Consider the following 14,926-nt stretch of genomic DNA (forward strand, 5'->3'; position numbering starts at 1 on the left):
CCAAAGCTGCGGGGCCACTGTGCCACAGCGAGTCTGAGAGATGGGGGAGGTGGATTCCCATTTATATTGTTTCAGCACCTGGATCCAGCTATTCCTTGGCTTTTAAATTTTTTACATGCTTCATGAGCCAATAAATTATTTTTGTTGAAGGTGTTTGGGTTGGGTCTCCTGCCACATTTCATTGGACAGGTTCTGACTGAAACAGAGGACCGCCGTCCTGATCTCTATGCTGGGATACACCAGGAAAATTTAAAGTCCGGGTGGCGCCAGTTGAGGAAGGTCGCCGGATCCTGCTGAGGCTCCCTCCAGCATTCTAACAGTGAAAGAGCACCCAGCGGCCTCAGAGCGGGGACCCACCCTCCGTGCGGGCCGGTCCCGGGCCTGCCACCCCTCCCCCGCGGAGAGCCGTGGGGCGGGGGCGGGGCGGAGGCAGCCTCCCTGCCCCCTGGAGACTCGCTCTGCGCCCACAGGACTCAGGGACCCCGACAGAGCACACCCGAGTGGCCATCGCAGAAGGAGGAAAGGCCAGAGCAGCGGCCAGGGCCCAGGAAAGGGGGTGAAGCGAGGTCTCGGGGCCGGGGGCTTGCAGGGCGAGAGAGCCGGTGGGGGTGGCTCGGGGCCGGAGCCCAGCGGGAGCCACGCTGGGGGACGCCGCCGATGCTCACGTGGGTCCCGGCCACCGGGGTGGGGGGGCCGGGGCGGACGGCCGCGCTCCGCCTTGACCTCGGGGTCGGGAGCCGAGGAGGGGCGCGGGGCAGGGCGGCGGGCGGCGGGCGGCGCGGAGGCCCAGGAGCCGGGCGGGGAGGGCGCCCGCAGCCCCGCCCCGCGCCCCGCGCTCCCCCGGGCGGCCGCGAGGGGGCGCCGCGCCGCGCTGCTTCGGGGCCGCTGCGGGCGCCGCGCGGGCGGGAGGGGGCACCTCGGCGACTGTGGGCGGCGGGCAGCGCCCGGGGCCAGGAGCCGCAGCTCGCGGTGGGCGCGGCGGGCGCTTCCCATGGGCCGGGCCGGGGCCGGGCGCGCAGGGAGCCGGTGAGTGGGGGCGCGGCCGGGCAGGACTCGGGCGCTGCGGGCGGGGCGGGGCGGGGCGGGGCGGGGCGGGGACGCGCAGGCCCGACCCGGGCACAGGTGCGCGCGCGGGGCCGGTGCGCGTGTCCGGCCGGTCGGTCCGCGGGGGCGGGGGCGCGGGCGGGGGGTGGCGGGGGGTGGCGGGGCCCTGCGGAGGGCGCAGCCCGGGCCGTGGGGCGGGCGCCGGCTCCCCGCGCGCCCCCCGCCAGCGCGCTTGGGGTGAGCCGCGAGCTTCCGCAGCCTCCCGAAGAGGAGCCAGCTCGGACCCGAGGCCGCCGCCTCGCACCGCACCTCAGTTTCCCGCTCTATGAAGTGGGAACAGCTGGGCTGCCGGGTGCTCGTGATGAAGGGGGCGGGAGGACGATGTTGTCTCGGAAACTGGGGCGAGATGAAGGAAAGGACGGGCGCCACCGCCATCAGAGAGCCCGCGGGGGGCGGTGGGACAGTTTGGGGTTCGGAGCCTGTGCCTCTCGCAGCGGCCGTGGACAGGGGCAGGGGACCCTGAGTCACTCCTCTCTGTGTTCAGGGAGAGCAAGGCAGGCCCGAGGGGAGGTAGTGGAGGTCCTCCCAAGCCTGCCCCATGGCCTGGGGCGCGTGTGGAAGGGGCAGACGGGGCAGCTTGGGGCGGTGGGCGGCCTCACCCCCCCCCCCCGCCCCGCCCCGCCCCTTCCCTCCTGCCTCCGGGGCTCCTGACGCAGATGTCCTGCTGAGCTTCAGTCCCCACTGAAGTGCCTGCAAAGATTCACCTGTGGGCAGGAGATGTCTCCCCGTCTTACAGTGCAAGTGACTGAGGCCTTGAGAGGTGACAAGACTTATTCAAGGTCACAGGACTAGGAAGTGACAGAGCTGGGTTTCCAGCCCTGGGAGCACTGGCTCCACAAGCCATACTCCAGCCGTTGTGCCAGGTGGCCAGGGGAGGCTTGGGGTCCCGGCTCACTGGCCAGAGCATGCACTGAGCCCCCACTGGGAGCTGTCTGCTCCCAGCCCCAGCAAGTGCTTAGAGAAGCTGAGCCAGCAGAGAAAACACCGAGGTCCTGGCGGAGGGTACCTGCTAGGAAGAAAATCAAACAGGGTTATCGGAGCAGAGAGAGATTGGGGTGGGGGCCTAGCCTTAGCCTGGCGAGCGAGGGTCAGGGAGAGCCTCGGACCAGGAACCCTGGCTGGGATGCAGTTTCAAGGGCAGAGCCCACCAACAAGGTCTGAGGGAACAGCAGATGCGGGGCCCCTGAGGCAGACACAGGCGGTGGGTGAAGGAGCTGACACAGAGCCACTGAGGGGTGCAGTGAAGTTTGGATTTTCCTCTGGGTGCAGTGCACAGTCCCCAGAAGGTTTAGAGTTTGGGGAAATAATTCCCCGGAGGCAGGCAGAGAGAATTCAGGGGGCAGGAAGGGGAGCAGGAAGGAGGCTGCTGGAGTCTGCCATGGATCTTCTAGGAGGAGCCAACCCACCCAATGTAGAGTCACCTCCATCCTCGTGGGGATGTCCCCGTGGCTCCTTACAGGGCCAGGAGACATGAGGAGGCTGGAGCATTCTGCAAGTGGTGGACGAGGGAGCCTGGTTTGGGCTTGCACACTGCCCCAGTCCCTCCATGTCCCTAGTGGATCCCTGGTGGTCTTGCACCTCCCTGTGTCCGATGCAGGAGGGACACCCATCCCAAGTTCACAGGGATGCTGCTAGATGTTTAGGCCAGGTGTTCAGGCTGCTCTCTGGACATGTCCCTTTGGACATGTCCTATAAGTCTTTGAGCAGTGTCCCTGCTCTCACTTGTATTTTGACCCAGACATATAGAGTCAGCCCCTTCTCCACGAATCCTCCACACCTTTTAGTGGGGGGTGGGTGTCCGAAACTAGTATCTCGACATTAGCAGTGCTTGCCTTGATGCCATTGTCTCTAGGTCTTCTCAATGCACTGAGGGAAGAAATCTGTTTTTTAACTAAAAATTAATGTTTTCATCTTCCTCCCACACTAAGAACCAGGTTCTCCCCAAACATCAATATATGTAATCATCTGCATAGTCTTAGAATACATCCCAAAGAGTTTTAGAGTCACTACATCCAAACCACTGCCTACCGAAACCTACCAGGTCAAATTCAGGATGTCTGTGGGTGTGCAGGGAGCTCTGTGTGAGTGTGTAGTACCAGCTCGAGTATACAGATAGCTTCATCTATTTCTGTTTGCATGCAATTTGGTTTTTTTTTCCCTTTTAGTCTTTATGATATAATTTTCTTTGATTTTTTGAGTATATAAAACATTTACATGGTTCAATGTCAAAACTTAAAGAAAGCTATACCGAGAAGTCTCAATCCTGTCGCTGATTCTTCTTGTCTTCACACTGGGTGTAACCATTTGAAATCATTTCTGGTTTACTGTTCCTGGGTGTCTCTTGCAAAGCAAGCCATTTATTTGTGCGTTACCCATCTCCTTTGCATCTCACTTTTTTTCAATTAAAAATATCTGCTTACTGGTTCATAGACTTTCCTCATTGTTTTATACAGCCGCCTAGTATTCCATCGAGTGGCTGTATCGCACTTAACTCAGCTTGTGCTCTACGGATAGACATTTGTGTTTTCCAGGCTTTCATTACTCCAAACCACAAGGGAAAGGATAGCCTTGCACATACGTTGTTTGCATTTGTGGAGGTGTATCTTTAATTCCAGAAGTAGGAGTAAATATGTATTTATATGTTAGCTACTCCAAATTCCCCTTCTCCCCTGGCAATGTATGGCAGTGTCTGTTTCCCCTGCAACCTGGCCACTCTCAGAGCCAGGAAATAGCATTTTAGTGCATTTTAATTTACATGTCTATTGTGAGTGCAACTGGACATCTGTGTGTATGTTTTCAAGCCCTTTGACTATCTTTTTCCATGAACTGCCTGTCCATCTATTTTGCCCACTTCCTGTTGGATTTTTGGCCTTTTTTTCCCCCTTAGATTTAAAAGGTTGTTTAAATACATATTAGGGAGATTAGTGTTTTATCTTTATTATTATTGCCAATGTTTCCCCCAGGTCTTTTTAAATTTTGTTTATAATGGGTTTTGCCATTAAAATCTTTCTATTTTTAATATATTTGATTTAATCATTCTTTTATTGCATCTAGATTTTGAATCCTAGTTAGAAAGGCTGTTCTGGGATCCCTGGGTGGCGCAGCGGTTTGGCGCCTGCCTTTGGCCCAGGGCGCGATCCTGGAGACCCGGGATCGAATCCCATGTCGGGCTCCCGGTGCATGGAGCCTGCTTCTCCCTCTGCCTATGTCTCTGCCTCTCTCTCTCTCTCTCTGTGACTATCATAAATAAATAAAATTTAAAAAAAAAAAAAGAAAGGCTGTTCTGATACTGGTTGTATGGAATCTACCCATGTTTTCCAATGCTTGTTTATGGGCCCAATTGAATCTTTTTCCAAATGTCTCTTTATCCCAACATGGTACAGTGAAGACGCCATCTTTTCCCCAGTGATCTGAAATGCACCTGTATCGTATAATAAACACCTGAATGCAATGGACTTATTCCAGGCTTCCATGTCTGTCTTACTAGGTCCATCTCTTCACGTGCTGGTTCCCCATGGCGGAAATTGCAAAACTGTCATTGTGTGTGCATGCACGTGCGTGCATGTATGCATATGTGTGCAAACACAAGGAAGGCTTTATCTACAATTATTGCAATAAGAGGGAGAGATTGAGCTCAACTCCCATTACTGTGTTTCAGTATCTGGTAGGGCCTGTCATCCTCCCTCTGCTTTTGTGTCGGGGGATCCTAGCTCTTCCTGTGTATGGCTATCTTTTGTTGGGATCATACCACATTCTCAGATGCACTTCAGGGTAATTGACATTGTTATCAAGTTGAGCCATCTTATCCAAAACCAAGGAATGTCTTTTTAGGTGTTCTAGAATACTTCGTCTTTTATTTGCTCAAGACCACTCTTGGGAGCATTTTGAAGTTTTCCTCACATGTTTTTGTTAAGTTTATTCATGAGTACTTGGCTCTGTTTGCTGCCTTAGGAATTTTTTTCTTCCGTCATGTCTTGGACAGATCATTTTTTGTGTGCCTGTTGTTTTTGTGTCTACCGCACTGAATTTATTTTGTTGTTAGTTTCATGGGTTCTTTTAGAGGGTTTGGGTATTCTGTCATCTGAAAATTGAAATAGTTTGACTTCTTTACTGATTTTTATGCATCTACTTGCTTTCTCTAATGAAGCTGGCTAAATAGCTTCAATTCAGTACTAAAAATTGAATATAAATGAGCCTCCTCCCCTTGCTCCTGAGCTTAGTAAAAAGACCTCTAGTCTCTGTTGGGAGAGATGCTGATTAGGAGAGGGGATAGGGAGATATTTGTGTATGTAGGTGGGAATACACCTTAATTCCTCTTTGGGGAAGGGCTGGTTTCTTAAAACCAGGAATGAATATTGATTTTCATTGAAGACATAGACGGAGATAATTATATGATATTTCTCCTAGCACTGTGAATAAATGAATCATATATATTTTTAAAATATGGAATGCTTCACCAATTTGCATGTCATCCTTGTGCAGGGGTCATGCTAATCTTCTCTGTATCATTCCAACTTCAGTATGTGTGCTGCTGAAGCCAGCACAATAAGATGAATCATATTAATGGATTTCCTAATTTCAAGTTCTGGATGAGAGGATAAGGCAAACAATAAGATGCAAAATTTATTAAATATGAATATTAAGCCATCCTTGCCTTCCTGAAGTGGAAGCCACTTGGGCATGATATATGTTTTAATATGGTTATGTGAGCCATCTATTGCTGTGTAATATGTTAGCATAAACTTAGTAGCTTAAAACAACACACATCAACTATCTCATAGTTTCTGCGGATCCAAAGTCCAGGCATAGCTTTTCTGGATTCCTGCTGGTGTTGGCCAGGACTGGGTCCTCATCCAAAGGCTCAGCTAGAAATGGGTCCACTTTTCTCTTCATGTTGTTGCCAGCAGCACTCACTTCTTTCCAGTTGCCTAAGAGCTTAAGTGTTTTGCTGGTGGTTGGCTGGAATCTGTCCTCAGATTCTGGAAGCCACCCACAGTTACTAGGGGCTACCTATAGTTCCTTGTCTTGTCAGCTTCCTCAACACAGCCTCTTGCTCCTTTAGGCTGGCCAAGAACTCTCTTGAGTTCTTTTATCTAGAGTAAATCTTCTAGCAAGACAGGGTCTTACATAGTAGAATCACAGAATTGACATCCTATTGCCTTCGCCATATTCTGTTGGTTAGAGGAAAGGTTCAATCCACACTCAAGGAAGAGCATTAATGCCAGGAGATAGAGATAGTGGGCACTTTAGAGTCTGTCCAACATAGGGGTGTTGGATTCTGTTTGCTGGTATTTATTTTTGCTACAGTGTCCCCAGTCGTTCCTTGCTTCGCTATAGCATAGCTTCTGATGGGTTCTTCCAGAAGGACTCATCAGTACCACATTCCCTGATTTCTCTCTTGTTGAAGTGATGTTTTGTACCGGTGATAGCCAAAGGATAGTTTGGCTGGTTATAAAATCCCAGCTCACACTTGCTTTACTTGAATTTGTTATGATGTTGCTCTGAGTTGTATTGCTTACATGTTGTCAAGAAGTCTGATATAAACATACTTTCCTTCCTTTTATGGGTGACTTGATCATTTTTCCTGGAGCTCCAAAGATATTTCACTAAGTTGCCCATTCAGTATCAATTTTGTCAGGTGCATTTGGGGGAGCAGTTGAATACGCACATTCAAGTCTTCCTTTATTTCCAGAAAGTTTTCTTGGAAAATAATTATAATGTTATGTTGTTTTTCTTCCAATGCTACACCAATACACTAGATCTTTTTTGCCCATCTTTTGTATCCATCACTTTCTATATAACCCTCTTCACTACTAACTTTATTTCATTTTGGTTTTATGATTGTTTTCATTTGTTTCCTCAATGAGCTTTACTAAAATTGCAGTCAAATCTATTTTCCCTAAAGAGAGCATCTAGTTTAGGCTTCACTTCTGAGATGATGTTGTGTTTTTTATTTCTCTCCAGGGTTTGGGCAGTTATAGTTTCATGTTTATCTCTTTTCTGTGTGTATGTGTGTGTTCATTTCTGTTTTGAGTTTTCAAATTCATACTAAAGGGGTTTTGTCACAAATGCTTTCTCAAGGCTGCTCAAGTCAAGACGCTGTGTTATGTTTTTCACCCACAAAGTGGTTCATGGGGAGAATGGCTGTCAGATCCTTATATTGCTTTTGTATGGATATTGTCTATTACCTTCTGTTAGCTTAGAAATGTTTTTATGTTTGCAGGGACTGCTAATCATAGACAAATGTAGGTTGGCACTGGGGAGTTGGGTAACCTCAGGTTTCTTAGCTCAGGAGTGCCCTCTTGTGTTGGTTTTGGGAACTGCACTACCCTTACTTGGAGTCTTAAGGGGTTGCAGGTTTGTTAGCTGTCTGCTGAATTTACCCTTTGCTTTTGCTTCTCTAGACCCTTGAATTCCCCGTGCTATGTCCTCCTGTCCATTTACCACCGACCCTCTAAGGGCTTCTACCTTTTACCCCCAGCCTCTAGAAGTAGGGACTTTCTGAGACAGCCAACTCTGGTCCCATACATTTTCTGCTTCCCACCTGATCTCAGACCTGCTTGCTCTCAGAATTGCCCCCCTCTGGTGGGCCTGTCTCCTTCTGGTGTTATTTTATCTAAATCCTTGGCCTTGGTTGCCTGCTCCTCGCTCCCACCGGGTCACTGCCCCTCCAGCCATGCTAGCAGGGCTCCAGAGCAGGCTCTGCAGGTTGAGTGTCTTGCAGGTTGGGTGTCTCACACCAGCAGCAAGGGGACAGCAGACTGTCTCTGGGTCTTGCTCTAGGCCTGAGTGTGAGTGGTTTTATTTGCTCTCCTGGTCAATCTGCATTTAGGAAGCTGCCATTATCTCCAGGGACCTGGAGATGTCCCCAGGCTTTTCACTGAGAAAGCTTCAAGCAGCGCATCCCAGGTGGCTCAGGGGTCTAGCACCACCTTCAGCCCAGGGCCTGATCCTGGAGACCCGGGATCAAGTCCCGCATTGGGCTCCCTGCATGGAGCCTGCTTCTGCCTCTGTCTGTGTCTCTGCCTCTCTCTCTGTCTCTCTCTCTCTGTCTGTCTCTCATGAATAAATAAAATCTTAAAAAGAAAGAAAGCTTCAAACAGTATGGTGTACTCCCCACTAACTCCATTCGTCATTAACATCCAACAGCTTGCACTTTACCTCAGTGCTCATGACTTCTCCTGAACCGTGTACGACCCAAGTAGGGCAGCATCTCCTCAGGACAAGGACATTCTACAAAACCTGAATACAGGAATCACACTCAAGGAGCAACATTAACACCACATCTTTGTCATGTACAGTGCATTGTCAGCTTTCTGCAGCTGCCCCAGGAATGTCCTTCTGGGCTGTATTTTTACATCTGGGATCCAATCCATGATCAAGTGTCATCCTTGTTTGTCATGTTTACCAGAGTCTTTTCATCTACCACAGTTCCTCCATATTGTTTGTCTTTCCTGACATGGGTTTGAAGTCTTCGCATCAGTTTTCTCCCATAATCTGGATTTGTTGGAGTCTTCTCTCAAAACTCAATTCATGCTAAGTGTTTTGGGTCAAAGTTGTTTTATAATTACAGATGGGGGCACCTGGGTGATTCCGTGGTTGAGTGTCTGCCTTCTATTCAGGGCATGATCCCAGGGTCCTGGGATCCAGTCCCCTATTGGGTTCCCTGCAGGGAACCTGCTTCTCCTTCTGCCTGTGTCTCTGCCTCTTTCTGTGTCTCTCATGAATAAATAAATAAAATCTTTTTTAAAAACTTCAGACAGGGATGCGTATCTAGGAAGAGAAGCCCATCCCATGCCCTTCTGGGGGCAAAGCAGCTGCCAGCAGTGGCATCAGGAGGGGCCATTGGGAGGAGCGGCTGGGGCCCTGGGGCTGCACGCTTTACTGTGATGTCCCATCTGTTTCCCCTCCCACCCTCCTGTCATCCTTCCCAGTACCTTCCAGGGAGCTGCCTGGCCTGTGTACCCGGCTCTGCCTCAGGGGGTTGCTTTTTGCAGCAAAAGTGCCCACCATGCACCTTCCATGCAGAACCCCCAAAGATTCCTCAAGGAAACAGAGGCCACCAGAAGCAGTGTCCATCATGCGGCCGAAGGTTGAACCCCCTGCTTCTTCACTGGGGAACTGCTCTTACGGTCCCAGAATGAGGCTGGGTTCCAGACACCATAATGGAGCCCACAGTGCCAGGGCCTGGTACAGAGTTGGCATCCACAGTGCGTGTATTTCCTTCCCTTCCTGGGGACCCGACATGCATCCCTCACTTTCAGTAACGATCACGGGGCGGGGTGGGGTGGGGGGTGGAGCGCGGCTGGCCCTCCCTTGCCCAGCAGAGCTCCCTGGGCTTGCATTTACAAAATGAAGCCTTCTCATGCATGTCACATCTGTCTCCGTGACTTCCTTAAGGCCTCCCTACTCAGGCCACCTCCATCGAAGATGCCCCAAACTATCAAGGTGCATAAACTCAGCCAGGAAGAGTTGTCCAGATTCATCTATGAAAGGCCCAGGACTGGAGGTAGAGGCTGCCTCGGTTATATTATTTTCGAAACAAGCTAACACAAGCTCCAGTATTTTTTTTTTAAGATTTTATTTATTTATTCATGAGAGAGAGAGATTGAGAGGCAGAGACACAGGCAGAGGGAGGAACAGGCTCCATGCAGGGAGCCTGACGTGGGACTCGATCCCTGGTTTCCTGGATCAGGCCCTGGGCTGAAGGCGGTGCTAAACCACTGAGCCACCCAGGCTGCTCCAAGCTCCAGTATTGCCCATTTAAGGCCTTTCCATCCTGCTCCAGGGATCATCCTAATTGGGGAATTCCTGCTTTACATGCACCAGGTCTCACCAAGGGCAGGAAGGAGCATGGCCTCTTGAAATCAGAGAAATACTGACCCTGCAGAGTAAAGATTTACTTGATTTATTTGGTCAGCAAATGGTTCCTTTGTTTTTCAATCCAAAGAACATCCAAAAGAAACAGGTTGAAGCACCTGCATTGGGCCAGCGACTGGGACCATGTGGCCTCAGGTACTCTTCCCAGCAACTTCCATCTGCTTTACAGATGAGAAAACAGAGGCTCAGGAATGTGAGGGGACCTCACAGCATCACCCAGCCTGTGTGGGCCTAGGATCTCAGTCTATGCTATTTATGGTCTGAGATGTTTACAGTCAGGGCTGCCTATAGGTGGAGTGACCTGCCTGGTGCTTCTGGATTTCAGGGTTCTCTGCTCTCTGCTCAGCCACCTGTCTCTCCATCCACCCGACCACTGGACAGACATGTGCTAAGCAGCAGGAGGTGCCTGTCTGAGGGCTTACTATCTCTCAGACAGGGTGTGCCAAGTTGTTTATAAACATTATCTCACGGGCCCCTGGGGGGCTCAGTGGTTAAGGATCTGTCTTTGGCTCAGGTTGTGATCCTGGGGTCCTGGGATCGAGTACCGCATGGGCTCCCTGCAGGGAGTCTGCTTCTTCCTCTCTATGCCTGTGTCTCTGCCTCTCTCTCTGTGTCTCTCATGAATAAATAAATGAAATATATTTTTTAAAAATTATCTCATGAGATAGGAAAGTGAATAAAACAGAAAACAAGAGAAAAAAAAAACCCTTTTGAAAGAATTGATAAAACTGACAGATTCAGGAGTGACTAGGAGAAAACACAAGTTACCAAAACCCTGCAGACATTAAAGGGATCACAAGGGATTTTTTTCTTTTTTTTTTTAAATTAGAGTTCAATTTGCCAACATATAGCATAACACCAGTGCTCATCCCATCAAGTGCCCCCCTCAGTGCCCAGTCACCCCCCACCCACCTCCCCTTCCACCCCCCTAGTTCATTTCCCAGAGTTAGGTGTCTCATGTTTTGTCACCCTCACTGATATTTTCACTCATTTTCTCTCCTTTCCCCTTTATTCCCTTTCACTAATTTTTATATTTCCCAAATGAATGAGACCATATAGTGTTTGTCCTCCTCCGATGGACTTATTTCACTCAGCAAAATACCCTCCAGTTCCATCCATGTCAAAGCAAATGGTGGGTATTTGTCATTTCTACTGGCTGAGGAATATTCCATTGTATACATAAGCCACATCTTCTTTATCCATTCATCTTTCCATGGACACCGAGGCTCCTTCCACAGTTTGGCTGTTGTGGCCATTGCTGCTAGAAACATCGGGGTGCAGGTGTCCCGGCGTTTCACTGCATCTGTATCTTTGGGGTAAATCCCCAGCAGTGCAATTGCTGGGTCGTAGGGCAGTTCCATTTTTAACTCTTTGAGGAACCTCCACACAGTTTTCCAGAGTGGCTGCACCAGTTCACATTCTTGCCAACAGTGCAAGAGGGTTCCCTTTTCTCCACATCCTCTCCAACATTTGTGGTTTCCTGCCTTGTTAATTTTCCCCATTCTCACTGGTGTGAGGTGGTATCTCATTGTGGTTTTGATTTGTATTTTCCTGAAGGCCAGTGATGCAGAGCATTTTCTCATGTGCTTGGTGGCCATGTCTATGTCTTCCTCTGTGAGATTTCTCTTCATGTCTTTTGCCCATTTCATGATTGGATTGTTTGTTTCTTTGGTGTTGAGTTTAAACTTTTTTTTTAATTTTTTTTATTTATTTATGATAGTTACAGAGAGAGAGAGAGGCAGAGACACAGGCAGAGGGAGAAGCAGGCTCCATGCACCGGGAGCCCCATGTGAGATTCGATCCCGGGTCTCCAGGATTGCGCCCTGGGCCAAAGGCAGGCGCCAAACCGCTGCGCCACCCAGGGATCCCCTGGTGTTGAGTTTAAGAAGTTCTTTATAGATCTTGGAAACTAGCCCTTTATCTGATAGGTCATTTGCAAATATCTTCTCCCATTCTGTAGGTTGTCTTTTAGTTTTGTTGACTGTTTCTTTTGCTGTGCAGAATCTTCTTATCTTGATTAAGTCCCAATCATTCGTTTTTGCTTTTTATGAAGAACTTCATACCAGTACATTTGATGAAAGGGACAAATGCCTTGAAAGACATAACTTCCCAAACTTGATACAAGGAGTCATAGAAAATCTGAATAGGATTCTTCTGTTAAAGGAATTTGATTTATAATTAGAAACCGTCCCAGAAAGAAATCAGGCCCAGGTGATTGGCCCAGTGCATTCTATCAAATAGTTAAGGAAGCAGCACCACTGCCTGCTCATTCAATTAAAAAGTTAGTTATGTGCGGTAGTAAAAATGCTGGAGACGAGGCGGATCAATAGAAACCGTTCTAATCTACCTGTGGTAGTATAAATTGGTGCGTCCAGAGAATTGTGTGTGCATGTGCTCCCTGAGCCCTGCCCTTAGGAGCAACAAGTGGAACACACCAAGCTCTTGTGTCAAGAAAATGGAAAAAGTCACAGAGCAGACTGGTAGAAATATCGATGGACGTCATCTCAGAAATACCATGTCCAGCGGGAAAAAAAACAAGTCACAGGGCGCTATAGACAAAATGACACCATGTTTATAAAACTGAGAAGCAAGCACGCTATGTAATATATTGCTTAGGGATACATACTTCTGAGAAATTTCTTTCTGTTAGGATCAACTCTCTTAATAACTTCTAAATATATAATACAGCAATGTTGACTGTAGTCACCATGCTATAGACTACACCCCAGGACTTACTTGCTTTATAATTGGAAGTCTATACCTTTTGACCTCCTTCCCCCATTTTGCCCACCCCTAACCTCCCCTCTGGCAATCACCTACTTGTGCCCAGTATCTATGAGTTTAGTTTTCTCAGATTCCACATATAAGAGAGATCATATGGTATTTGTCTTTCTCTGCCTGACTTATTTCACTTAGCATTATGCCCTTAAAGTCCATCCACATCATTGCAAAGAGCAAGGTTTCTTTCTCTTTTTGTGGTTGCATAATATTCCTGTGTGTGTGTGTGTGTGTGTGTGTGTGTGTGAGAGAGAGAGAGAGAGAGAGAGAGAGAGAGAGAGAAAGACCACATTTTCTTTTTTTAAGTTTTGATTCCAATGTAGTTAACATACAGTGTTATTTTAGTGTCCAGGGTACAATATAGTGGTTCAACAGTTCTTTACGTCACTCAGTGCTCATCACACAGTGCCCTCCTTAATCTCCATCACCTGTTTCTTCCATCCTCCTACCCACCTCCCCTCGAGTGACCATCAGTGTGCTCTCTATAGTTAACAGTTTGTTTCTTGGTTTGTCCCTTATTTTTCCTTTGTTTTGTTTCTTAAATTCGACATATGAGTGAAATCATATGGTATTTGTCTTTCTTTCATTGGCTTATTTCACTTAGCATCATACTCTCTAGATCCATCCATGTTGTTGCAGATGGCAAGATTTCATTATGTTTACGGATGAATAATACTCCACGGTGTGTGTGTGTGTGTGTGTGTATAGACCACATCCTCTTTATCTATTCATCTGTGGATGCTTGGGCGACTTCCATAATTTGGCTATTGTAAATAATACTGCTATAAACAGGGGTGCATATATCCTTTCAAATTAGCATTTTTATATTCTTTGGGTAAATACCCAGTAGTGTGATTACTGGATCATAGGGTACTTCTGTTTTTAGTTTTTCAAGGAATACTGTCTTTGAAGATACTGTCTTTCACAGTGGCTGCACCAGTTTGCATTCCCACCAACAATGCACGAAGGTTCCTCTTTCTCCGCATCTTCACAAACACTTGTCGGTTCTTAGTCTTTTTGGTTTTACCATTCTGACAAGTGTGAGGTAATATCTCATTGTGATTTGCATTTCTCAGATGATGAGTAATACTGGGCGTCTTTTCATGTGTCTGTTGGCCATCTGGATATCTTTTTTTAGAGAAATGCCTATTCATGTCTTCTGCCCATTTTTAAAAATATTTTATTTATTTATGATAGACATAGATAGAGAGAGAGGCAGAGACACAGGCAGAGGGAGAGACAGGCTCTATGCCGGGAGCCCGATGTGGGACTCGATCCCGGGGCTCTAGGATCCCGCCCTGGGCCAAAGACAGGCCCTAAACTCCTGAGCCACCCAGGGATCCCCGTTCTGCCCATTTTTAATTAGATTGCTCTTTTGGTGCTGACTTGTATCAGTTCTTCATATATTTTGAACACTCACCCTTTATCAGATGTGTCATTTGCAAATATCTTCGCCTAGTCAGTAGGTTGCCTTTTAGTTTTGATTATTTTTTTTCTTTGCTGTGTAGAAGCCTTTTATTTTGATGTAATCCCAATAGGTTATTTTGCTTTTGTTTCCCTTGCCTCAGGAGACATGTCTAGTAAGAAATTGCTACTGCTGATGTCAGAAAGATTACTGCCTATGCAGTCTTCTAGGATTTTTATGATTCCAGGTCTCACACTTAGGTCCGTAATCCATTTGGGGTTTATTTTTGTGTATAGTAAGAAAGTGGTCCAATTCCATTCTTTTGCATGTAGCTGTCCAGTTTTCCCAGCACCATTTGTTAAAAAGACTGTCTTTTTTTTTCCCTTTGAATACTCTTTCTTCTTTCATCAAAGGTTAACTAACCATACAATTATGGGGTTATTTCTGGGCTTTCTATTCTGTTTCCTTAATCTGTGTGTCTATTTTTGTGCCAGTACCATACTGTCTTGATTACTACACCTTTGTCTATTACTTGAAGTCTGGGATTGTGATACTTCCCATTTGGTTTTTCTTTTTCAAGATAGCTTTGGTATTTTAGAATATTTTATTTTATACAAATTTTAGGATCATTTGTTCTAGTTCTGTGAAAAATGCTGTTGGTATTTTGATAGAGATTGCATTAAAGGGCAGCCCTGGTGGCACAGCGGTTTGGTGCCACCTGCAGCCTGGGGTGTGATCCTGGAGACCCGGGATCGAGTC

At 47.8% G+C, this 14,926-nt stretch overlaps 1 protein-coding gene and 1 non-coding gene across 11 annotated transcripts in view; one reads left to right on the forward strand and one right to left on the reverse strand.

The window, feature by feature from the left end:
• The first annotated feature begins 291 nt into the window (after window positions 1–291).
• The window catches only part of RASGEF1C (RasGEF domain family member 1C), an 80,735-nt gene continuing 66,100 nt past the window's right edge, over window positions 292–14,926 (forward strand). For 3 of the 10 annotated variants that reach the window (XM_038551720.1, XM_038551731.1, XM_038551732.1), the window contains exon 1: window positions 292–566. The gene's annotated coding sequence lies outside the window, so the exon portion shown is untranslated. Of the gene's footprint in view, window positions 567–933; window positions 1,027–14,926 lie in introns of those variants that run through there. The other 7 variants (XM_038551726.1, XM_038551722.1, XM_038551729.1 and 4 more) reach the window with 5 other exon arrangements.
• LOC119874115 lies at window positions 5,542–5,648 on the reverse strand. The gene has a single exon (XR_005367327.1). It is a non-coding gene; the product is annotated as a U6 spliceosomal RNA (small nuclear RNA).

The sequence above is a fragment of the Canis lupus genome, chromosome 11 (assembly GCF_011100685.1).
Source record: "Canis lupus familiaris isolate Mischka breed German Shepherd chromosome 11, alternate assembly UU_Cfam_GSD_1.0, whole genome shotgun sequence".
NCBI lineage: Eukaryota > Metazoa > Chordata > Mammalia > Carnivora > Canidae > Canis > Canis lupus.